The 24,202-nt window shown below is 45.2% G+C and overlaps 1 protein-coding gene across 1 annotated transcript in view; it reads right to left on the reverse strand.

Moving 5' to 3' along the window:
- Pag1 (phosphoprotein membrane anchor with glycosphingolipid microdomains 1) overlaps positions 1-23,447 on the reverse strand; it is an 89,372-nt gene extending 65,925 nt beyond the window's left edge. Inside the window, exon 1 of the mRNA XM_050161710.1 lies at positions 23,404-23,447. The gene's annotated coding sequence lies outside the window, so the exon portion shown is untranslated. The remainder of the gene's footprint in view (positions 1-23,403) is intronic.
- Between the last annotated feature and the right edge of the window lie 755 nt (positions 23,448-24,202).

The following is a 24,202-nucleotide window of genomic DNA, read 5'->3' on the forward strand; positions in this document are numbered from 1 at the left end:
TGCTGTATCTTCACATGTCTGAGCACTCTACAGTGTGTCTATCTTCACATGTCTGAGCACGCTGGTCCTTCACCTCACCTTCCTAACGCGTCAGCAGTCTGCAGGCTACCTCTGTAGCAGCTGCTGCTGACTGCCCGCCCCACAAGTCTCCAGTTGAAGTGACTGTCCCTTCCATAAACACAGTGCTGTTAAGAGCATTCTGACATTATTTTATATTCATTTGTCTTTTTTGCAAATCCATCCCTACCCTGTGGTGCTGTAACCTCTCAGAAAGGGGGAGTTATCCCTTCAAATTTGATACACAGAAGTCCCAGGGGCTTTTGCTAACTAGTATACCAGAGGCCTAAAAATATAAAATCGAAAAGCTATTTATTGCAGATTCTGTTAAAAGCACTCATGTGAAGAGGTAGAACAAATGGCTGAGGTATACACGTCAGTGCCTGGAAAGTACCTTCCTACATGTTGTTAGCATCCCGGTGATAATGCAATCTTCTGATCAGTCACAGGCAGACTGCCCGCTTTCCCAGCAGATTCAGCAAACTCTCACAGCTACAACCACCACAGGTAAGTGTTTAGAAAGGGTTGTCTTGCCTGTTCCATTAGAGCAGGCTGGGGAGGAGATACTGACTTGTGGGTGGGGTGGGAGGACAGCGAGGCAGTGAAAGCTACTTTTGGGTTCATGAGAATGTTCTGAAGCTGACTGCGAGGGTTGTATGCCTCTGGCTACACTGAAGGCCACTGTGCTGGACACTGAAAATGAAGGCACTATATGACGTGAGAATGCTACCTCCATAGCTTGCTTTTCTAAGAAGAATGGAGTCTCAGAGAGGATGGAGCACACCAGGAGAACACAGCCCTCTGAATCAACTAAGCAAGGTGCATATGGGTTCACAGAGACTAACACAGTGAGCACAGGGTAGACATGGGGCTGCACCAGGTTTTATATATATTAGCTTAGCATTTCTATGATTCCGGACTGTGAGAACGAGTCTCAGACTACTGCCTGTTCTGTGTGCTCTTTTCTCCTGTCAGGATATGACATATGAAATTTACATATGAAAAGTTTTGCTTCATCTTATTATATTTTATTTAGTCACATTTGGTTGTTATGTCTTAGAAGCCTGTTCTTTTCTAAAGGGGAGGAGAGGTAGGGAGGAACTGAGTAGAAGAGGGAGGGGAAACTCTAAACAGAATATATTGTATGAGAAAATAAACCATTTTCAAAAAAGGAATGATGTCTTCCATAGGGCTTTTGGTGCTAGAATACCATGACTAGAAGCCAACTGGGGAGGAGAGGGTTTATTTGGCTTACCCTTCTACACTGCTGTTCATCGTGGAAGGACATCAGGACAGGAACTCAAACAGGGCAGGAACCTGGAGTCAGAAGCTGATGCAGAGGCTGTGGAGGGGAGCTGCTTACTGGGCTGCTCAGTTTGCTCAGCTTGCTTACTGACAGAACCCAGGACCAGCAGCCCAGGGATTCTGCTACCCCATAGTGGGCTGGGCCCTCTCACACAAATCACTAATTAAGAAAATGCCCCAAACTTGCCAACAGCCTGATGTTATGGAGACATTTTCTTGTCTGAGGCTCCTCCTCTCAGATGACTCTAACTTGTATCAAGCTGACGTTAACTAGCCAGCACAAATGGTTTATTAAATTCATCACAGTCACAAAACTGCCATTACAGCAAGCCAGTGTTTTCCATAAGCACACACAAATATAGGCAGATAAAATAGATCTCTTGTACTAAGAGAAAACAAAGTTACCACAGCCTATACTGTTTGTAGTCTCCTAAAGAAAAGCTGGCACATCAGGCCCACTCACCCTGTCTACTGCCCAGGTGGAGCGCAGAAACTAGACGCATATGCTACCTTTGTTTACAGTATCCCCGTCTCTCTTCTTTCTCTGTCGTTACAGAGACCCTGGATCCAGTCAGCTGCGATCTAGTGAAGAAGGGAACCACACAACCCAGACAGTGAAGGCCAGGCTGGTTCCATATGCAGCAAGTCTAGTGATCTCTGGCCTAAGTCAAGACAGTCAGGTTCCCTGATACAGAACTCTGTATGAAGCCTTTAGAACAAATGAGGCAGGTCTGGAATAGACACCCTGGCCCTTAATCACACGGTGTCTTGTATTTACCATCTAGGATGTGACTGCTGGCCATATCTTCCCAGGAAGATCTTCAGGGAAGGAGCTGGAGACTGTGTTCACCCCCACGCCCTACTACTTTATCTTCCGTGCACAAGCATTACTAATAAGCATTCGGCAAAGAGTTAACTATGGCTTCATGTCAGATGGCCTATCTTACAGTCTCAGATTATTAAAGACTGACTTTTGTTTTGTTTCCTTTAGTGACATCTTTGGGCATGACTCACTGGGAGGAATGACAAAATCTACAGGTCATCTCATGAATGACCATTTGTGGTTATCTCATGACTCTTTGAAGTTCCTTGTCAAAGGACTCAATCTTGAACAAATTCAACATAGCCCTCACTTAAGCAGAAGCAGTAGGTGCTTGCCCTGGGAATGTATCTGTACTTTTCCCTGAGTTACCCAAACATACCACTTAGTCTGCCTGGACTGACATATACTTACAAACCGCAATTTGATGTCTATCTCATGGCTAACTCTCTCTTCTAACATAACCACAAACACCATTTTTATCGGGGAAAAGGAGGAAACAATCTCTTTCTGCAACATGTCCTTATAATGATCACACACCCCAAAAATTATGGGCTCTTTGCTAGTGAAATCTAGTGATTAGTCACGAAGTTCAAAGTATAACTGGAAAGCTTCTAGCTACATGGCATTGACCAAGATAAACTACAGAGAGAACTATGTATATATACAAAAATATTCTCAGAGAGCAGCATTCTAGCATACAATAACAGAACAGCAACAAAACCTTCCCAAAGAAATGCCCCGTGCTACAGCTGACAGCTCTAGGTAAGGAAGCAGCTCCCGGTTCCCACGCGGTCCACCTGCCTGGGCTCTTCCTAACACAGTTACTCCTGTCATGTATCTCTGTGGAGGGAGCCATGCCTGGGATGTCTCTCTTCAAACGTGCCTCTAACATTCTTGGTAAGGCTCACTCTTTCCCTGTCTTTAATTTCTATGCAGTTTCATGAGACACAAATGTTCTATTACCTGCTGTGCAAAGAGGGTGGATTCTCCCCACCCCTATCAGGCACACAGACCAGACCCTTATCTTCATTAGCCCCATCTACTGGAGCTGAGGAGACGCTTTGGGGGATTACCTGAGGAAGTGCTGCTTCTTTGGGGAGTGGAGCTGCCCTCTGGGGAGACAAGCTCTTTTCTAGTCTCTGAGCCATAATCTGAGTCGCTCTTCTGGGATGAGGGGAAGGTCTGTGCAAGCCGCTGTGGCTTGTGCTTCTAGCTGGGGTTCCAGAGTAGAACAAATAAAACCTGGTCTCCAGCCTGGCTGCAGCTAGCAATGGGCAGTGTTTTGGCCTCACCTGTCAGTGATCTTATTCCGTCTATTAATGCTTCTCGGAGCTTAGCAACATGTCCGAGGAGTGTCTTTGCCCAGGTTTTCATCCAGACCCCACTATTCTTCTCTATATGAACGCACATACTGACAAGACGCTGTAAAGAGTGGTTGAGATTGCGTCTCATTTTCCTGCCTGGACAGTGTGTTGGGCCGTATGCCGACAGTCTCTGTAGTTCAGCTCTCCCTGACAGCACATAACGAAAGTGAACTCAGATGGGTTCAATCATTGACATATCAGCTAAAAATACACAGAAAAGGCTGAAAATAAAACAAAACAGACCCGCAACGCTAGTGACTCTGGCTAATGGTTATGACTTTATTAGTACACTTCTGGCTTCACTTTTCAGCGGGGAGACTAGAAAATTAATATGGGCAGAGTGAGTATAAAATTAATATATGCCACATACTGTGATCCTATGCAGTAAATCTAATTGCACACTGAGCCAGAGAGCGCAGAAGACACGGCACACGCTGATTGATTTTCCTCATCGAAGCCTGCAAGATTTCATTTCAAGTAAACCCCATCATTAAAGAGACAGCATATCTGAGAGTGAATCCTATGTGACACTTGTCCTGATCTAAGGTCCTGTGCCGTGACAGCAATCCATTAAATGCCAAAATTTCATCGAGCTATCGTAGCCCTCCATAATAATTTTATACTCATTCATCTATGAATAAAAGCTTTTAATGTACAGAGAGAAATGATTTAATCGTAAGTGTATATGATTCTGAGTAATTCCCCATAAAAAAAACAAAAAGGAATTGTAATTATGTCCAACTAGTGTTTGTAAGTCAAATAATTGAGAAGAAATTACCATTTTGCCTCAACTTTAGTATCATAATATTAGCTTCTGAAGCTTCAATATGCATTTGCTGAATGGCAGCGGGATGTCAGAACTAGCATGACAATGTCATGCAGTAAATACCACACAGGGACAACACGGAGGACTCCCAGCACCAACATCGTCCAAAGCTCAGAAGTGGACCAACATTCCCCTTGTGTCTCAGACTCCCAGTCCTTTAAAATGACAAAACAAACACTGCCACACGCTTCTGTGCAAGTAGGGAAACTGAGGCTCAGCGGTTCAACACTCCGAGGACTGGCACGCTAGAGCCAACTTTCTGCAGCTAATTACTTGCCTGGAGCCTGGAGACTGGCTTGTTACTTCTGAGCACCCACTGTGTAACAAACCCCATGGGGACTTGGACAGAGGCTATGGCTCTCCTGTCTTGATGGCACTGACCCTACTTAACATAGGGCCAAACCAACATGCACATGGCGGTCTATATACACATTTAGTTTTATGTGTGTATAAACAATAAATTAACCCCCCCCCCGTCAAAAAAAAAACCCTAAGGAACAGTGACTTAAAGTTAATGAAGCTTAATCATTTGCTTTAAAACTTAAGCACATGGCTTATTGTTCCTCCTCAATGCTTAAACTAGAATGCATGATGGTGCTTCAATTAAAATTGACATTCCAAATTTAAAAAGTCCTTTCACATTTAGCAATAGAGCATTTAATCATCTAGCAAGTGGATGAGAATTTAATCACAGAAATGATCTACTTTGTGTGCCCAAATGTCATAATTTATCTAATGAAACAAACCACAGGTTTAAACATCCATAGTGAGAACTATGGAATTTGCTGGCAAGATCCTCTTGAAATTAAGTTGTAAGCTTTACGTATCTAAGCTCACAGGAATCTAAGGCCCCAAGGCCTCTCTGCCTTCTCAAGTCAGAACTTTAATTTGAGGTCTCTTTTTTACAAGGGCAGCCATCGCAAAGTGCCAAGCCATACGAGAGAGGACCAATACTTAGTCATGAAGCCAAAGGAAAAAGGACCTGCGTAGGTGTTTTGTTTTGTTTTAATGTAGTCCAGGCTGGCATCAAACTCGTTCTTCTTCTGCCTCAGCCTCCTGAGCACTGGACTACAGTGGATATCAATATGATGGGTCTCCCACACTGCTTTTATCCTACTTTGTCCACAGGTTATTAACAATACGTAAGGCAGAGAATAAGGCAGACGTCCCCTCCAGGTGGGAGCTCAAACAACAGAAAAGCAGGCACCATACCGACAAACTCATAAACCAGTGAAAAGAAAAACGTAGGTGCCCGAGTCAGACAGCCACGACTGATTCCGAATCACATTCCTCCCACCTCTGCTGCTGTGGGTGACCTGACAGGTCACGGGCACAGGAGAAACCAGCACTTACCACAGTCCAGACCCTGCTAGATGCAATAAGCGGAATAGGAAAATGAGACGTCTGCAGAGCCTCGTTTATACAAACGCCTGTCTGATGTCTGCGCACAGCACTTAAGCTCTGCGAAGTCACAAAGTCCCAAACTGGCACACAACTAACTGCAGAGGATGCATCTGCCGTGGGTCTTTAAAACAATATTAATTAGAATTCCAAGTCTTCTGCTCAGGTCTCCCATGCTAGCTTATTTTACATACACAAGGCTTTAGCAACGTATAGCAAAAACTCTTAAACAACAAGCTGAGAAGAGGGCTAAAGGGAAGGTTTTATTTCACAAGTTTCCACATCTGCCACCAGGAGCACCAGACCACTCCTTGTTACAAAGATGAGGGAACGAAGGTAGTAAGCACACCTTGAGACAAATCCTGCAGTCTATAAAGTTACACAACTTCACAGAGAACAGTGAACACTTCTGAAGTCAAACATTGCTTTTTGGCCTTTACAGAGACATGGGTCAAGCTTCTGCCAGCTAGCCCATACTGTTAGCTGTGATTTTCAGTCGAGATGCTGCCCTGCCCTAGTTGCTCTCTGTTGATGAGACAGAGCATTCTGACCAACATTGACTTGGGAAGGGTTCCTTTGGCTTATCCGTCCTCCGTCACAATCCATCACTGAAGAAATAAGGGCAGGACCTCAAGGTGGGCACCTGGTGCAAGAGCTGAAGCAGACTACAGAGGGTTGGGGCTTACTGGTTTGCCCCACGTGGTTAGTCTGCTGTTAGATACAGCGCAGAGCCACCTGCTCAGGGGTAGAACTGCCCACAGTGGGCGGGGTCCTCCCACATCAGAAAAATGTATGGCAGACCAGTCTGCAGGCAAATCTGTTTGGAAGCAATTCCGCAATGGACATTAGCTCATCCCAGAAGACTCTAGCTTATATCAAGCTGGCAAAATACCAACCAGGACATATGTCAAAGGTTCTTTCCATGTGTCGAAACAGTCTCTGAATATCATTCTAAAAGTTATGAACTACTGTGTATTTTTTAAACTTATTTTTTATTGATTCTTTGGGAATTTCACATCATATACTCCAATCCCACCTGTCTTTTAGCCATTCCATATCTGACTTCCATCCTTGTAACCTTGCCCAACAAAAAAATTAAAAATTAAAATTAAAAATCTTGCTGACCCTCTGAGCAACGACCTGCTCCTCCATCAATAGCAGACGTCTCCCATACAGTCACATAGCTGTCGTGTCTCCAGCTCCCCGGGACTTGTCCACTTTGCTCCTCCGTCTTTCCCGCCCCACCGCTGCACACTCAGTAATTGTGATGGCGTGGGAGCTTCTGTGTACCATGTAGAGTATATCAGTTACTCAAACAGCTTTACTCGCAAATGTTCATTGCAACGAGTTGTTGGCACTCTGGTTTCTCGTATAGCATCAATACTGGACCCTCACTAGAGCTCCTCTTGTTGCCCTGAGTCATGGAGATACTGCACCTATAGTTCTGCAGGACGAGTCCCTTCATGAGCTCCAGCAGGTCACTGATGGGTAGATATTAGAGTGGGCCAACTCAAAACCTGGATATGGGTCAGTCTGGGCCATTGAGAGTGACCCCTCAGGCAATGGGTAGCCAGCTCTTCTATGCCCTTGCCATCAGGGTCAGCTCTCCCAGGCCCATGGTCGGGACAGAACCTGGTCTTCTGCCGCCGTGACTAGTGAGGGATGGAGTCAGCCCTCCCAGGCTCATGGTCGGGGTGAGGGACAGGACCAGGTCTTCTGCTGCCGTGACTAGTGAGGGATGGAGTCAGCCCTCCCAGGCTCATGGTCGGGGTGAGGGACAGGACCAGGTCTTCTGCCGCCGTGACTAGTGAGGAGTGGAGTCAGCCCTCCCAGGCCACATCACTGTCTATTGTGCATTTTCATATCTCTTGTCACTTCTTTGTGCCAAAGCAAGCAGTGTCCATTTTTTAAAGATGAACTGTTATGAATAACTTTCATATATTTTTGTGTAGAGCATTTAGCATCCTAGAGAAGCACTACTTCCCTACTGAGAGTGATGTGACTCTTCCACCTCTAACTGGAGCATCTCTAGGTGACATGGAAAATTTTTGAACACCAAACACAACTGTTGTATAATTAGAATAAGCCTCAAACACAATGTTGATGACAACAGTGTCAACAGTCACTATCACTACAGTGTTCCCAGAAGTGACTGTGCACCTTGATGTCTTGGCCTCACACATGATGTTGATGACAACAGTGTCAACAGTCACCATCACTACCGTGTTCCCAGAACCGACCGTGAGCCTGATGTCTTGCAGGATTCTCCCTATGCTTCCCATCACACCTCTTATGAAACAGGCATTACTTCCCACTTTAACCACAAAGTAACTAGTCTAAGGCCATGCTCTATTCATTGATCAAACTCTCTAGCTCTCGACAACAATATCATCGGGAGTAGGGCCTGATGATGCATGTCTATGATTCCAGCTATCCAGGAGGCTGAGGCAGGAGGATCTCAAGTTCAAGTCCATCTGGGATTCAGAAGAAGCACAGCTAGGATCCTTAGAAAGATCTTGTCTCAAAATAAAAAATAGGAGGGCAAGGTGGTACATACCTTTAATCCCAGTGCTTGAGAGTAGAGGCAAGGGGATCTCTGTAAACTCTACAGCAGAGGCCAGCCTGGTCTACAGAGCAAGTTCTGGATAGCCAGGACTACATAGCTAACCCTATCTAAAAAAAAAAAATGCCCACGGTGCAGCTCAGTGGTAGAGCACTTGCCTAGCATGTGGGAGGTCCTTAGGTTCAACCCTCAGTACTGCAAAAAATAAATAAATGAACACAAGCTTTTTTTTTTTTTGTCTAGACGACCACTGTATATACTGCAGACCTGCAAGCTCCTATTCCCTAAAAGATATGAATCTACTTGTGTGATCCAGTAGTGAGTCTTGGAGTGCTACCTGCCAGGTAGATGGGAGGTCCTACAGGGTCACCAGCTTACAAACAATGACACAGTGACAACAGCAGCTGCCACCCACTACAGGAGGCACCGAATCACTGCGGTAGCTTCACATTCACAATCACTTGCTATTTTCCTTCGGAGTTTCAGCAATCCTGGTGGGTGGCATCTTTCTCTGAATTAGGATATGAAATCATCCTTAATTTGACAGTAATTGAGCTATACTTTTTCTTTATATATCTGATCAAAATATATCTTTGAAAGTCTACAGATAATTAAAACTCCAGGGAGGATTTGGGGAAGCTTATAGATGTATTATATTATCCGCAATAGAGGAAAATATGAGTCTTTAAAGATCATTGTTTGGCACATGGACCTGCTATTCTTGAGATTATTTTGTGTCACACAAAGACCAATGCCTTTGCTGGGAGAATCGGAATTAATTATGTCCTTAGCTCTACACATAACTGCTGTCAGCGTCTCTGCTGTTCTCAGAAAACAAAGACAACTCCTGCCTAAGTTTCAAATAGAGGCTGAAAATAAGGCACTATGAAAATATTTGCCGGATAAAACAAATACCAAGATCAAAGCTGCTACGGCACTGAGTGGATATTAATTACCCACTAATCCCTTTGTGTTTCAAGCTTATTGTGCGCTATTCCTCGCTGCTTCTACCAGTTATCAGAGAATCATTTAAATTCATAAGGGAATAAGCAGAGCTAATAATATCATGAATTTTACAATAATATTCAAGTAATACTGATGAGGATCAAAATAATCATCTGTCTCTGCTCTTTGGATGAACAAGGAAGATGATAATGTCACGTTAAGGGTTTAACTCGTCACCATCAGTGAAGGAGACCTCGCATCAAATAGCGGAGATTCCAGGTCAAAGCACTAAATAAATGGTTTTGAAGCGCAAACTCAATCAACTGGATGACCCTTTCCCCCTCATATGTTCAAGCAAAGAAACTATAGGCTTAAGAATATTCTGCCTACCATTTCCAAACTTTTACTTGAAAAGCATGTCTGCAACTCAGCAATGGACCTATCTCCCATGACAGAGATGCACCCTCAGCTATTATCCGATAATACCTTCTGGAGAGGAACTTCTGGGCGCGGACCTGAGCACATCGGAATGGGAAACAGTGGCACAGTCCAAGTCCAATCCGATGTTCTCAAGCGGATCATGCGTTTGGGATAATGAACAGACAGGTGTTCATGGCAGACTGGTCCTAGGCAGTGAGAAGGAAGACGGCATGCTGACATGCAGCAGTGTCCTTAGCAGGGATGGGAGGCTCAGGAGGGGTTTACTCCCCTGGACAATAAGCGTGAACCATCTGGTCGATGCTGATTTTAAGGAGGACGTGGGGTATGGAGGTAGAAGAATTTGATGGGTGTCTAAAACTTAAGGATCAAGATCTCAGGGGGAAAGAAATACTAAGTGAGATTAGGAAACTCATCAATTTCCTGTAAATGGCCAGGGCATACATATTTCACGTTTTGGAGGCCACCTGTTCCCTCACAACTCCAACACTGCCACTGCAGCTCAAAGATGGCTGAGAGCCCTAGCTGGCCAACAAAGGCACTGCTGTTCCAATAAACCTAATTTACAGATAACAGGTCCCAAAAGGTGTTACTGTCAACCCTGAGTCACATGACAAACAAGTCTAGAAGTAGATAAGGTCACCAACAGAGAACACACATAAAACAGGTTTGTCTGTGGCAAAATCTGAAAACGCAATTCTGAAATTCTGTTCAGTTCACTATGGATGCATTCTGTGTGCGGAGTGTGCAGTGAGGCTCAGAGGAAGCCCCAGGCTCTAGGCCATACTGTGTGTGAAGTGGGGCAAGTTAATTAACGTCTGAGCCCAACTGCTCTGACTTCAAATGGCAATGATGATGATGATGATGGCTAGGAGTGGGCCAAAGGACACATCGACAGCAAGCCTCAAGATTGGTGCTACTGTTAACTCCTCCTTTTATGAGCTAAGCGCAAAGCAGCGCGGTCAAACGACACAGCTGGGAGGTGGTGAAGAGTCTCATGGCCTGAGCAGTTGGTCCTAGAAACCCTCACCAGTAACCACGCTCACACCTCAAATGTCACGTGAGTACCGGATGACAGAAAAGAAGCTTTCACTGCTGTGGGCAGAAAGAACCTGGTGTGACCACTGTCCCAACATCTGGAGCAATGGGCTATGAGGATGGAGCCAAGGATGGTCTTGGCCAAGACACTCTCCCCACGGGATTTGCAGTAGAGATTTAAACGCGGCCCAGAACAACTCTGCTGATTTCTTCTAGGCCGCCCCTCCCCGCCCCCCAAGGAGTAAGGAAAGGAGGAGGCAGGGGCTCTCCACATGCTTGCCTGCTTCTTTCTTCTTTCTCCTGTGTATTCTAGTCGAGCTTGGGGACCATGGCAAGTTATGTTCTCCCAGGCATTTAGACAGAATTAGGAATAGAGTTCAGGAAAATAGAGCAGAAGAGGGCTCTGCAAAGGCCTTTTTTATTCAAGCAGCTACTGTTGATCCGCTAGGCTTCCCCAGCCATTCTCACGTGTTCTTCTCTCCACACTTACTATTAGCATTCACTCTACTCCCTCTGTGAGAGAAGGCTCACTTGATTGGTGGGACTGGAGCCATTTGGACTTTTTTCCTTTCCATGTAGTAAAGGGCTTTCACATTAGAGAACCATTAACTACAAAACAACAAAGGATTTAAGCTGTAAGTAAAAGCAATGATTTCACCAGTGTTACGAATTTCCCAAACACTTTTGAGAAGTTTAACCGTCACATGGAGGGCGCCTGTTATTTAAACCCATCAATTATGGCTAATTGGAATTAAAGCCAGGTTTCAAATTTTCTAAAAGAATCTGAATGCTGGCATGAATTAACTTTACTCAGAAAATAAATTAAGTATTTATATCTTAACACACAAAGGACATTACAGTTCAAGACAATATACAGGCTTTTCTTTCATAAGGGCGAACCGCCTGATGAAAAACCAGCTTCTATCCATAAGTATTTCACACAGCTTTATGGGTGCTTCCCTCGTGATTATCAGTGTCTCAAATAGACATCATGGTGAAGGGCTCAACAAATGCTTCTGTTTGGCCGAAAAAAATCACAGTGCAGAATAAAACAAAACTCTCCATCGAGAGCTGTGCTAACGCCAGAGATTACAACATCCAGATTTTCCAGCAAGATGCAAGGCAAGGTCCTATGTAGGTGGGCCAGGCCCAGTGAGATCGAAAGTACCTACAACTACATGGAAAATTTTCTCTGTGCATGCCTTTCTTCAGAAGACAGTCTGGAACTGTCATCAAACCTAGTCTATCACCTCCCCAGATCAAAGTGAACCTTGGCAGTCAGGCCAAAGTGGGGGATCGGGATGGGGAGATGGCTCAGTCAGTGAACACAAGTTACGCAGACCTAAGTTTGGATCCTCAGTATCCATGTCCAAAGCTGCATGTGGCCACTTACTGCAGCTCAGCCCTGGGGCATCAGCCGGATCCCTGCAGTTTGCTGCCTAGCCAGTCTAGCCAGACTTGAGGGCCCCAGGTTCAGTGAGAGAGCCTGTCTCAAAAAAAGGTTGAGAGCACACACACACACACACACACACACACACACACACACACACGTGCATATACACACATGTACTATTTTGAGCTCTTGCTTTAGAAAAGAATAAAGAGTAATCGATTATTAGTTTAAAATAAGCAAATATTTACGTTTCTGTGCCAGGTCATTGGCATTAGGTCCAAGCTTAAAACTGTATATGACATATGAGCTCTCAGAACTGTGGTAGTGTGCACGAGGTCTGACCAAGTCTAAGCCAGATGAGATCCTGTTGCTGAGGGAGGAAGTAGAAATAAGCTCTCGTCCATAATCCAGAAGAATCTTGAATTAATAACCACTTAAAAAGGAAAAATCAGTTTTCTCCAATTGAGTCTCACTTAGGTACACAAACCATACGGAAGGGCAGGCCCACACAAAGTGAACTCACGGATAGTTCTGGAGGATTTCATAATGCTGTCTCCCCCCCCCCCCCCCCCCAATGCAGATGTTGACCTTACACATGTGGTTTCTGGTTTTGTTTTCTCTGTGCATGAATGTGTTCCTGCATCTGTATGTGTTTCTTGAGCTTTTTCTTTGAGTTTCCCCCCATTTGTTTATTTTGTTCCATCCTGACTTGTTTTTATTTCATCTTATTGTATTATCTTCTTAGGTGCTTGTTTGTATTCTAATGAGAGAAAGGAAGGGCGAGGATTTGGGTGGGGAAGTAGGGAGATCTGGGAGAGGGGAAACTGTAATCAGAATATATTATATGAAAAAAATCTATTTTCAATGAAAACAAAGATTTTGTGTGTGAGTGTAAAGTTTCCTTCCAGCTGTCTTCCAGGAACTTACCCTGAACTTAGGCTTTTTAGAGCCAAATATGTTTTCAATGATGAGGCATCTGTTTTTCAAGTTCACATAAAAGACAAAAATCAATAAATGCCCCAAGAGCTAAGAACTTCTAAAATGCTTAAACTACTAATTCATATGCCCAACTTTTAAATTAATATGGAAAATTAATTCTATCTACAAACCAAACTGCAGAATGATATTCTTGCAGGTTATTGTTTTTTGAGACAAGCTCTCACATGTTGATAACAAACTTAAATAAATGCGAATTCTCAGTTATCCACTTATGAGCAATAATCCACTGTCTTTAATAAAGCATAGGTATTTGCCATTTTTCAGAGGCCAGTGTTTTCTTTCCAGGATACAGTGGGTTTCTTGTGGGGATCACATAAAGAGATGCGAAGGCACTTTCAGAGGCCCTTGCTGCATCTCCCTGCTAATTTAGTTTTCTTCCTTTTCCTTGCTATTATCGACATTCAGTCGATACTATACTATTGGAAATCAGTGACCAAGTCTCCCTAATGCTTCTTTCAGGCTACCCTTGTGTCAAGGTCACTACTTTAAAGTGTAGAAAATGGGCGAAGATCATTTCCCTTCCTAGAACAGGGAGTCACAAGGACCACAAGATTCAGATGTTCTTTTCTGTTTTACCTGAAGCTTTCCAATAAACATTATCTCTGGTGAACACAGGACCAACATTTTCTTTTGTTAACCTGACAAGAGCCCATAAAGTTGTATTTTATAGGCTCCATAACAGCGTCTCTGCTCCTTGAAAGAATAGCATGATTCATACACGTTCCAAATTATGTCTATTTTGCATAAATGAAGTAGACTCTACAGAAAAAGTTGGACTCATTATCATGTAAAATACAGCCATTAGCAGAAAATGTAGTAATTGTATTCCCAGACAGAGCAAGCTCAGGCCAGGCCACTGCACTGGAGCCGGGCAGTGAGAAGAGGGAGAACTGCTCACCAGGGGAAAGCAATAGTCCTAGGAAAGGCGGCTTGTCAGGCCCGTCTTCTGTCTGTCCGTGTTCGTGAAGCAAAGCATGCTCTCCAGCTGGCCTGCAGGACCAGCACCTCTGCCGTGAGTCACGGATGAACACGTGGTTCTTGTCCAGAGCTTTTCTTACCTGGGGTTGGAAAGCTCCCAGCACTCACTGACCTCCAGCAATTCCCGCATTAACAGACAGTGGGTGGAAGTTGGTGTACCAATCAGATTCTACAACCAAACTGCAGCTGCTGATCAATAAGAGAATGCACGGTGTCCAGGACCATGGAGTCCTCAGCCAGGGGAGGTCAGGGTAAGGCTCTTTCCTGCATCAGCTGTCGGATAACCATTCATTTTGGTGGACCAGAAACAACATGGTCGCTGAAATGCCTCGGGGAAGGCCCAGAAGATGGAGAGAGGAAAGTGTGTGGCTAGAAGGAGTTGTTTAACCTACTTCCTCAGGCCAGGCACCACCTGTGCTCTGGGGACACCAGGTGGTAGGACAGGTGAGCTCTCCACTTGGCTTTCTTCTTTGTAAGGGAAGACTGACAAAAGACTAGTTAACAGCCAGCCACCAGGTGGCTGAGGAAAGTTAGCAAGGAGGAGAAAAGGAGAGAGGATGGTTGATGTTAATGGTTGCTAGGGTTCCTAAGGCATGGGTATTAGGGATGGGTCTCTAAGGTAAGAGTGAAGCTAAGATTTGCATGGCAAGAAGGAGTCATCTGGGGCTCTTGGAGATGGCTCAGCTGTTAGAAGCATCCACCACCCTTGCGCAGGACCTGAGTTCAACTCCCAGCACTCACGCTGGACGATTCACAAGAGTGGAACTCCAGCTCCAGGTGATCTGACACTCTATTCTGGTCTCCACAGCACGAGCATGTGCGTGTGTGTGCACACACAATTGAAAATAAAATTAAATCTTAAGAACAAAAGCAAAATCAAGGTTTTCAACCTATATAAGCTATCCTTGAGCGGGGTGGTGGTGGTACACACCTTTAATCCCAGAACTCCAGAGCCAGAGCCAGAGCCTTTGTGAGTTTGAGGCCAGCCTGGTCTACAAGAGCTAGTTCTAGGATAGTCAGGGATGTTACACAGAGAAAGCTTATCTTGAAAAATCATAAAAAAGCCATCTTTGATGGAAAGAGGGATGACAGGGGTAATCTAGAAAGGCATGGCTGGCCTTGTCTTCTTATTGAGCTGTTTCTTCATTTTGTCTATGTGGTGTGTTTGAGGCACATTTTCAAGTATTAAATTGTTTATCAGATTATGTAAAAGGGCTATAGAACAAAATAATTCAAAATGAGAAAACAGTAAGTAGAACCCAGTCACTACCTTTTAGCTAACAACACCACAGATTCTATCAAAGTGTCCCTACTCCTTGTAGTCCCCATGCCTATCAGCAGAGGCTCAGAAACACAATAAAACCTATTTGGTTCAGTGATCTTCTGGCAACACCTTTAACTCCATAAACGCACTGTGTGTTCTTCTTCTTCTGCTGGGAGCAAATACACGACAGCCACTGCTTGCAGACATCAGGACAGACACGGGAAAGGACTAGGCCGGTAAAGTGGTAGACCCGCTTGGTCTGGGAGTTTCTTGGCTGTCTTGCCATATTTTTTTTATCATTCGTAGATTTTTTTCCCCCTGTGGGAACTGTTGGAAGTTTTGCTTGTTTTACTGCTGGCTGATGTGTTGTGGCTACAGCCATGGCAAACAGTCCTAACCTTGTCTTTATAGGAACATGTTGACACTGGTCAACATCCACCATGGCTGACAGCGTGACTGTCATGAAGTCTACTTTAGAATCTGTCAGAGGACACTAGGGCTTCATGCTGGGCAATGCGTATGCACAGTGCACTGTGGGTATTTCTCTGAGACAGAGTAGAGGGAGAAGGGAAGGTGGTAAGACAGAGAAAAGAAGAAGATACGCAAGTAGAGGAAATGATCCGGACTGTCCTGAGTGTAAAGGTTAAAGCTTAGGCTTGGTTGTCAACTTGATAGGACTTATAATCACCATGGGAACAAACTTCTCTCTCTCCGTGTGTGTGTGTGTGTGTTTCTATGATGTAGAATCACTATGGGAACAAACCTCTGGCTCTCTGTGTGTGTGTGTGTGTGTGTGTGTGTGTGTGTGTGTGTATGTGTTTGCAGAAAAGGTTAACTCAGAAGGGAAAATTTCTAAATGTCCTAGGTTAGGGCTGCAAACAGAAGAGAAAGTGTGTTGGACACCAGGATTCATTTCTGTGTGCTCCATGACCATGGATGCAGGGTGAGGTGCCTCGGGTTCCTGCTGCCATGCCCTGAAACTGTGACCAGAATAACCCCCTTCTTCCTTAGGTTACTTATCAAGTGTTTAATTATAGCAAGGAGGAAAGTAACTAATACAGGGGAAGAAGTGAAATTTCAAAATCTAGAGCAAACACCCCATCGGGAGCTGGATTGTCTCTCAGAGATGCCAGACTGAGCCATTTCAGTCTGTGTGGTTTCGTCTGCTCTGGTAGACTCAGATAGGCCCCTAAGAGCCCGTTGTCTCCCTCTCTATACACTGACAAGGTGTTCCACCAGAGGAGATCTGTGCCACGAGAAAGAGCATGGGAAGCAGCTTCAGCTCACCAGACCGGCCCACTCACAGAGTAGTAGGTTCACAGCAGAAGCTTTTGTGAGCTCCTCTGGTGAACGCCAAGGCACTGAGAACAAACATGGAAATGCCTTCATCACCAGTGGGAGTTGATTTCACATAGGTGAGCTGGACAATAAGCCTAGAGAACATGAAGAGAAGACTGTCTGGTTGCAAAGCAGAGCTGGGACTAGGAAGAGAAAGCAAACACAGAAGGAGGGAGGGGTGAAACTTTCATGATAAACTCCCAGATTTGGGCAGGACTCCCTTGGGCTGTCCACCATCTGCCTGGAGCCCCAACACTCTCCATCCAAATCCTATGCCACTATCCTAAGATCTAACTCTTCAACGTGAGAATTTCCTCTAAGTATACACATATCAAGGCTGAGAACGCTCCAAGGAGAGGGTCTTCCAGGCATATTGGGTAGGCACTGGTCATCCCATCCCTGTGTTGGCTGGAGACCATTAGAACGACTTCTTTGTCGCCTGTCGAGGCGACTGAGGCACACACAGAGGAGGAGGGCTCTTCTACAGTTATGTGACACATCAAAATATTAGAAACCACACTTCACCCCAGCAGTCTGAGTTCAACATCACAGTACATTAGAAATTGGGGTGTGTTAGAAATGGCTCTTTTGATGTGACACATGCCACCCCACTGTTTCCTGGACTGATCTATGGGGTAAAAAGGGCCTAAGGAGTGAAGGGGCCCTCGAATGGAGCCAAGCACAAGGCTGAGGAGAAGGACCTCTTAGCTGACTCCTTAGAGAAGTTTAGAATTAATTTTCAAGGAGGGGCAAATAACCAGAATTAAAGAAAGTGGGTTGTGTTGACAAATGTCACAAAGACCTGGCTAAAGCTGTACAGGAAACAGCCCTCAACATGATGGTGAGATTCCTAAGACCGTACCCTTTCATCTCCACATGGATCACCCCTGGAGTGCCTCCACCGGCAACTGGCCTTCCCGCTGACGTAAACACATCAGCCAGAGTCCTCCAGAGTCAGTCCTGAGAATCTGCTCTCTTCAGCAGGAGGATGTCCATTTATACATTAGAGAGTGCTCCCAGAGCCTGGGCGAACAGCTCTAGAACACTCACAAGCTGTGTAGTCATCAGAGTACAAAGCCGGGGCCCAGAAAAGTCCACATGACACACAGAGCTCAGCTACTGTCATGTGCTGAGACTCATGATGCAGGAACTCAGACTGCACTCAAACCTCAGGCAATGGACTAAAGCTCAAGCCCGGCAGGACACGTGGCTGCTTTCAGGGCGTGAGGTTCCCAGTCTCCATACTGAAGATGTGTCCCGCTGGTGCAGCTTCTAAGGGAGTGGGAGCGCGGGAGACTGTGGAAATCAAGACGCAGTGCTTCCCAGTCTCACAAGCTGCCACTCACCGGTCTCTAAAAACAGCAACCAGCGCCTATGAAGAAAAACCTTAGTCCCAGAGAATCCAGGCACTTGCCTTAGGTCACACAGGGCCAGAAGCAGATAAGGCCGGTGTCTACATCATCTGACTCCCACCCAGCTCTACTCTGCAAAGGTTAAAGAGTTCAAAGAAAACTAGTGTCTGGAATTCTATGTAATGATGCTCTGAACACTAGCTGCATTTTCCAGCGAATAGAAAAACAACCAGTTCAGGACACAGGGAAAATTTGTCATGTAGCTTCTAAAAATAAATTCAAAAGCCAAACAGCAAGTTTTCATTTGATAAATACTTTTAGGAAAAACTTTTAGGAGGGCTGTGTTAGTTCCTTTTCCGTGACAGACGCCACGACCAAGGCAACCTGTATTACAGAAGAGAGAGGGGAAGGGGTCAGTCACCGTCACCGTGGCAGAAGCAAGACAGCAAGAGCAGGCGCGGAGGGCTCACATCTCAAACCACAAAAGGAAGCAGAGAGAGCAAACTCAAAATGTTGCAGGATCATACCTGGGAAGACCCCTCAAACAGTGCCACCAACTGGAGACCAAGCATTCAGATGCCTGTGGATAGGAGGGACATCTCATTCAAACCACCACAGTTACGTAAAATGTATATGGCCTAGCCACACACAGAACCATCCATACGTTTTAACAAACCACCAACACTCAAAACTATATCAGAGCGAGCACAATCACGATGACTACCTCCTGCCCAGCGGAACCCTGGAGTCCCCTGCACTGTGAGGCAGGTAACAAGGCCTTTGGGAGTGAGTTACAGACTGGGCGTCAGTAGAGGACACGGCTGCAGCTGCTCGGGCAGCTTGTGGTTCTGAGCGACCCATTGGGCAATGCAGGTTCACTTTCCGTCACATTCCATTAAGGTCTATATGCAAAGATGCTCAGGAGACAGGGGTGGAGGGGTGGAGGCTGACGCTGGCTGCGCTTCTCCTTTCACACGCGGAAGGGCAGCGGCATGCTCCTCCAGGGTCACGTGGTCACGTGGTGCCCCTCTGGCACCAGCACATTGATTGTTGAATCTTAGTAAAGCTTCCCTGCAGCACGGTTTTTACACTGCTGTAACTCCTGTCTGACATCATCTTGGATTTATGAATAAATACACCTACGCTCTGGGGAAACACTGATGTAAGAGGAATCAATACCTAGCCTGACCTGCGCTCTCCAGGTATCTTCGAGTTCAGTGCACCCAGTGAGCAAGGCCAGGCTTGCCCCACTGACAGAACGTGTGTACCCGCAGCATGCAGCAAGCAGCCTCCCACTGCCCCCAAACAAACACCGCCATTCCTCTTTTCTCTTAACATAGCTGATGTTCCAAAAAGGAAAGATGAGAAAGAGACAAAAGGATGGAGTAGAGAAGGGTGGCAAACTCTTGCGGACTCCATCTTGTGAGCATCTGAGAAGTAACTGTAATTCCCCTGTGTTTGTGGATGTTTTGCACCACAGCGGGGCTTATAGTACTTGCTTAGGGGAGACTGGAAGGTGACTACCAACCAACTTGGCAATAGTGGTATTCTCGAGGTAATGTGCAAACCAAGAAATTTTATTTTTTCCCCAATCATCTGCAAGTGAATAGTCAATTTTTTTCTGTGACTTAGAATATAATAAATATGGGGGATGAGGCAGAAATAAAAGATTAAGGAGAGGGACTGCAAAGTATTCTGTTGACTGCTAGCCCAGTGATAGCTAATTTACTGATCTAGACTACTAGCCAAACCTTTCTTGCTGCTTTTGGACGCGTTTCAAGGTACAGGCAGGTTGCTATTAAAATGAACTGCTTTCAAAAGTAAAGCTAGCAGCGTAGGCTGAAATTAACCTCGTGTTTCTGAGCCAAGAGGCCAAACTTCAGAGAAAGGCTGGCAAGAGCCATTCAGCTCTGCCGTCACCCTCCAAGCAAAGCAGTGGACGCAGTGGCTGGAGTTCTGTGGAGCCCGCAGTAACCTTTGATACAGAGTCGCTTCAGAAGGTCGAGGCTCCTGCTTACAATAGTATGAATTGAAAATGAATCTTATTATTTTTCCCTCAAATGTTCAGCTCATCATTGTGTTCGCTGTGGCTTCTCATGACACACAATTTTGTTCTGGACTGAGAGCCGACACTTGCCTGGGAAGGACCGATTCTAACAGAGCTCAGGGAACAGGAGATACATGTGAACGTGGAGAGTCGACACTTTCCCGGGAAGAACAGATTTTGTCTAACAGAGCTCAGAGAACAGGAGATACATGTGAACGTGGAGAGTCGACACTTGTCCGGGAAGGACCAATTCTAACAGAGCTCAGGGAACAGGGGATACATGTGAACGTGGAGAGTCGACACTTGCCCGGGAAGGACAGATTCTGTCTAACAGAGCTCAGGGAACAGGAGATACATGTGAACGTGGGAAGCACATTTCCAAAACATGGGCATGATAGAAGCCTATAAGAAAGTTGGGGCAATTTCAATGTTTATGCCCAAATTACGTCATCAAGTGGCCAGCCGCAACGGAGGTGGTAAAGACTGGCTGAACACTTCCCAGGTTGAAAAGGTACCTGATTACAAGTTCAGAAAGGATTCAGCCAAAACTTTAGCACTGATACCAGCAAAAGAGAGAAAGAGACCTTGGATAGGTTTTGATGGTACTTCTTTACAACAGACACAAAAAGCAAAGAGAAAACAAAGCTATATTGTTGACAACAAACAGTGCTTATATGAAGTCAGGGAAAGAACAGCTTGAGGGCAATCTCTTCTCATGATTATGTTTTTTAAATTAGTCTCAGAGATGCTTTCATCCAAAGAAATCTGAATGCTCCAGACAGCTATTAGATGTTGTAAGTACCAAGACAGCTTTAAGCCTTGCCTTCAAGCTCAAGATCCCTAGGAAGGTCATATACAGATGATATCTGCAACAAAGTGTGTTAGAGACACAGCCAATAACTGTATGGATCCTGTGAGTCCCAGAGAACCAGGGAGAGCTCCTTGAGCAGATGGAAATTGAGGTGGGTCTTGAAGGTTGTTCTAGAATTAATGAGGAAAGAAGGGGCCAGAGCATTTTCAGAAGTCAGAACAGTGTGCAGAGAATGACGTGCTTGTCTTAAGAGGCATGGCATTCTGGAACACTTGAAGAAATCCAGGCCCATGGGAGCAGGGTAAGGCATGCTGGAGGGGTGCCCAGGACCGGGCTATGAGGCTCCCCAGCCAGGTGTCTGGATGGGATCTGCAGGCTACACAGGCACAGGAGTCGCTCTGTGGGGATCACAGGCAGTCCTCAGTGAGGGAGTCTCTCGGAAAAGAGCCATGGAAGCCATCAGACTGGAACTGTGCACATGGCAAGGCCACAAGCAAAGCACTGACTGGCGGCAGCAGAGGAGACGAAGGTCAGAAAGACACTTGCATTGACGATTAGTGACATAAATATGTGACCAAGTAATCACCAGTCCTGCTCCTGGAACTTCTGCAGTATTATCTTAAATCCAGAATCTGGGGGACTGAATGGGGAGGAGACCATGCCAGGGCAGAGATTTCTGGCTTGAGTAACTGGGTCAACAGGGATGCCATTAATTGGAGTATTGATTCCAGGAGAAGCAATCAGCTACAAGCAGAAGAGGAGGGAGAAGGTGGGGGAGGCAGTTTCACTGTATGCCCAGTCATTTGCAGAGCTGCTTGGGACACATAAATAGAGATTATCAGAGAACTAGGGAATGGAGGAGTTTGGTACAACAGAGAGCAAGCTGTAAACTCACATTAATTCACAAAGAAAACCAAAGACAAACAGAAACACATTTCTGTTGTAAAAAGCTTAAGAGTGAGGCCACAGGCACAAAAGGAGCAGCCAGCGCTCTGTAGACAGTGGGGGTGGGGCTGAGGGCACTACAGATGCTTCTGGTGCCTATTCCAAAATGCATGGTTTCCCCGTTAAATCTCAATGTTCCTGACTGGAAAGTGTTCTGCACTCCAGGTCACCACTAAATGTGCAAGGCAAGTTGCTCTAGTGGAAGCAGAGTGCTTTAGAGAAAGTATTTAATCCCTGAATCGAGACTCTTGTCAAATGTCGGGAGATCAGAGGAAGGCATTTGTGGAGTGCGGATAATCAAAGCCCTTAATGCACAGATTCTTAACCTCAGTTAGCTAACAAAAAGCAACTGTTTCTAGGATCTGTAGCTACACTGGGAATGACTCAGGTCTCAAACTACAATGACCCCGTTCTCCAAACAGCAAAGACTTAACTCAGAATTTCTCAACGAGTGTAAGAAAAAATTTAATTAAAAGACAGTGGTTTATTTTTACCAAGTTCGTTCTATGAGAGGCTGGGAAAACCCCACCGGATGGACCCTTTCCCCCCCGTGAACACAGAGGAACTGGATAATGGTGTGTAATGGGACCAGGTCAGGCAGGCCAGGACACTGGAGGTTTCTAAATCTTTCAAATGGGGTGGACATGACACTTCAAAGTCCAGGATTCATTTTAAAAAGTGATCATCTTGTAGTAATCTAATTGCTAAAATCGAATATAGAATGTCTTTGTGTTGACTTGGCATTTGCTCAGGCTCAAGGATTTGACTCTGGATTAGATTCTGTTAACAGGCTGGCCCAGTGCAGGTCACCTGGGGATTTCTGTGTCAGTCACCACAGCCTCACGACGCAGTGGAGGGAGCTGTGTGGCACTCTCTCCATCCTCCCACCAGTTAGCACTGCCATCTCACGAGATGGGGTAGCACTGGCGCTGATCAAAGGGAAGCATCGTGGTGTGGTGTAGGAACTGTGCCTGCTGTGTTTTGGTCCCTTGTCTTTGGATAGGAAATGCCCCACGTGTTTTTGAGAGGGGATCTGATTAAAAGGCTGATTCCATCAGTGGATTAACCGGTGATGGATTCACTGCTGAATGGGCCCTTGGAGAGGTGAGAGAAGAAACAGGTACTGGGGATGCCCCTGGTGGGTGGAGTTTGTCCTTATGCCCTTCCCTCTGGCTTCCTGGCTACAGGAGAGAGTAGCTTTGACACCACACCCTTCAGTTGGTCTCACCACGGGCCCCAAATGATGGCGCTTCTGATTCAACTGTGGTCCATAACAGACTTTTCTCCCTGTTTCTCTCAGGGGTGGATTAGAGCAACACAAACAGACTAGCATCAGCAGTCTCTGTGGCTGAGCACTTGTGATGTGTGGCACTTAAGATGGGCTATCTCACACTGGCTGGAGCTGTGGTCCCCAAATGAAGAACTGATGTCTGCATTCAGAGTTACACTAGAAGCAACTAGTCAACTGGTCAATATTAGAGATGATAATGTGGATGAATAAATACCCCAAACTTACCTCTCCCAGCGCCAAAATTGTGTTCCACTGTTGAAATCGGAGGATTCAGCTTGTTCTAGAAAGGAACAAGAGGAAAATATTTCATATTGGACTAAAACTGTAAAAATGAAGAATAAAATTATTACCTTCTCTTTTACTTACTGAGTATTATGCAGTAAAGGAAGGAATTGATCAATAACTCTTTAAACTGTAGCATTTTAATATAAGTAGAAAGGAGTCCTAAAGGCAGAAGTTAAAGTGTGCTCTTAAAATAGCCAGAGTCTGGGGCAGGAGAGATGGATTTGTGGTTATGAGCACTTGTTCCTCTTGCAGAAGACCTGAATTCAGTTTCGAGCACCAACACAGTGGATTAGTGACTCAGCTGCCCATGGCTTCAGCTCCAGAGAATCAGATAGACTCTTATGACCGACATAGGAACCTGACACGCATGTGGTACATGTATATACATGCAGACAAAACACTCATAAAATAAATTAATGTAAATGTTTTCTAAAAAATAGTCTTATATAGTACCCCATATATAAGATACATGTACAACACTGCACATACCACTGTATATATAAGCAAATAGAAACGATACATCAGACACATGTGGTATTTAATTATGTCAATGCCTTTCTTGATTCATTCCTCCTCTACCTCACAGACTCCCACGATAGGAGTGATTTATCATTGTCATAAACACAGACCTGGGAGATGGGCTAAGGTACCACAGATTCAGACAAAAATAGGTAAGTGAGTTGTGTGTGTGTGTGTGTGTGTGTGAGAGAGAGAGAGAGAGAAAGAGAGAGAGAGAGAG

The sequence above is a fragment of the Alexandromys fortis genome, unplaced genomic scaffold (assembly GCF_014885135.2).
Source record: "Alexandromys fortis isolate MF-2015 unplaced genomic scaffold, M_Fortis_MF-2015_v1.1 scaffold_74, whole genome shotgun sequence".
In the NCBI taxonomy this organism is placed as follows: Eukaryota; Metazoa; Chordata; class Mammalia; order Rodentia; family Cricetidae; genus Alexandromys; species Alexandromys fortis.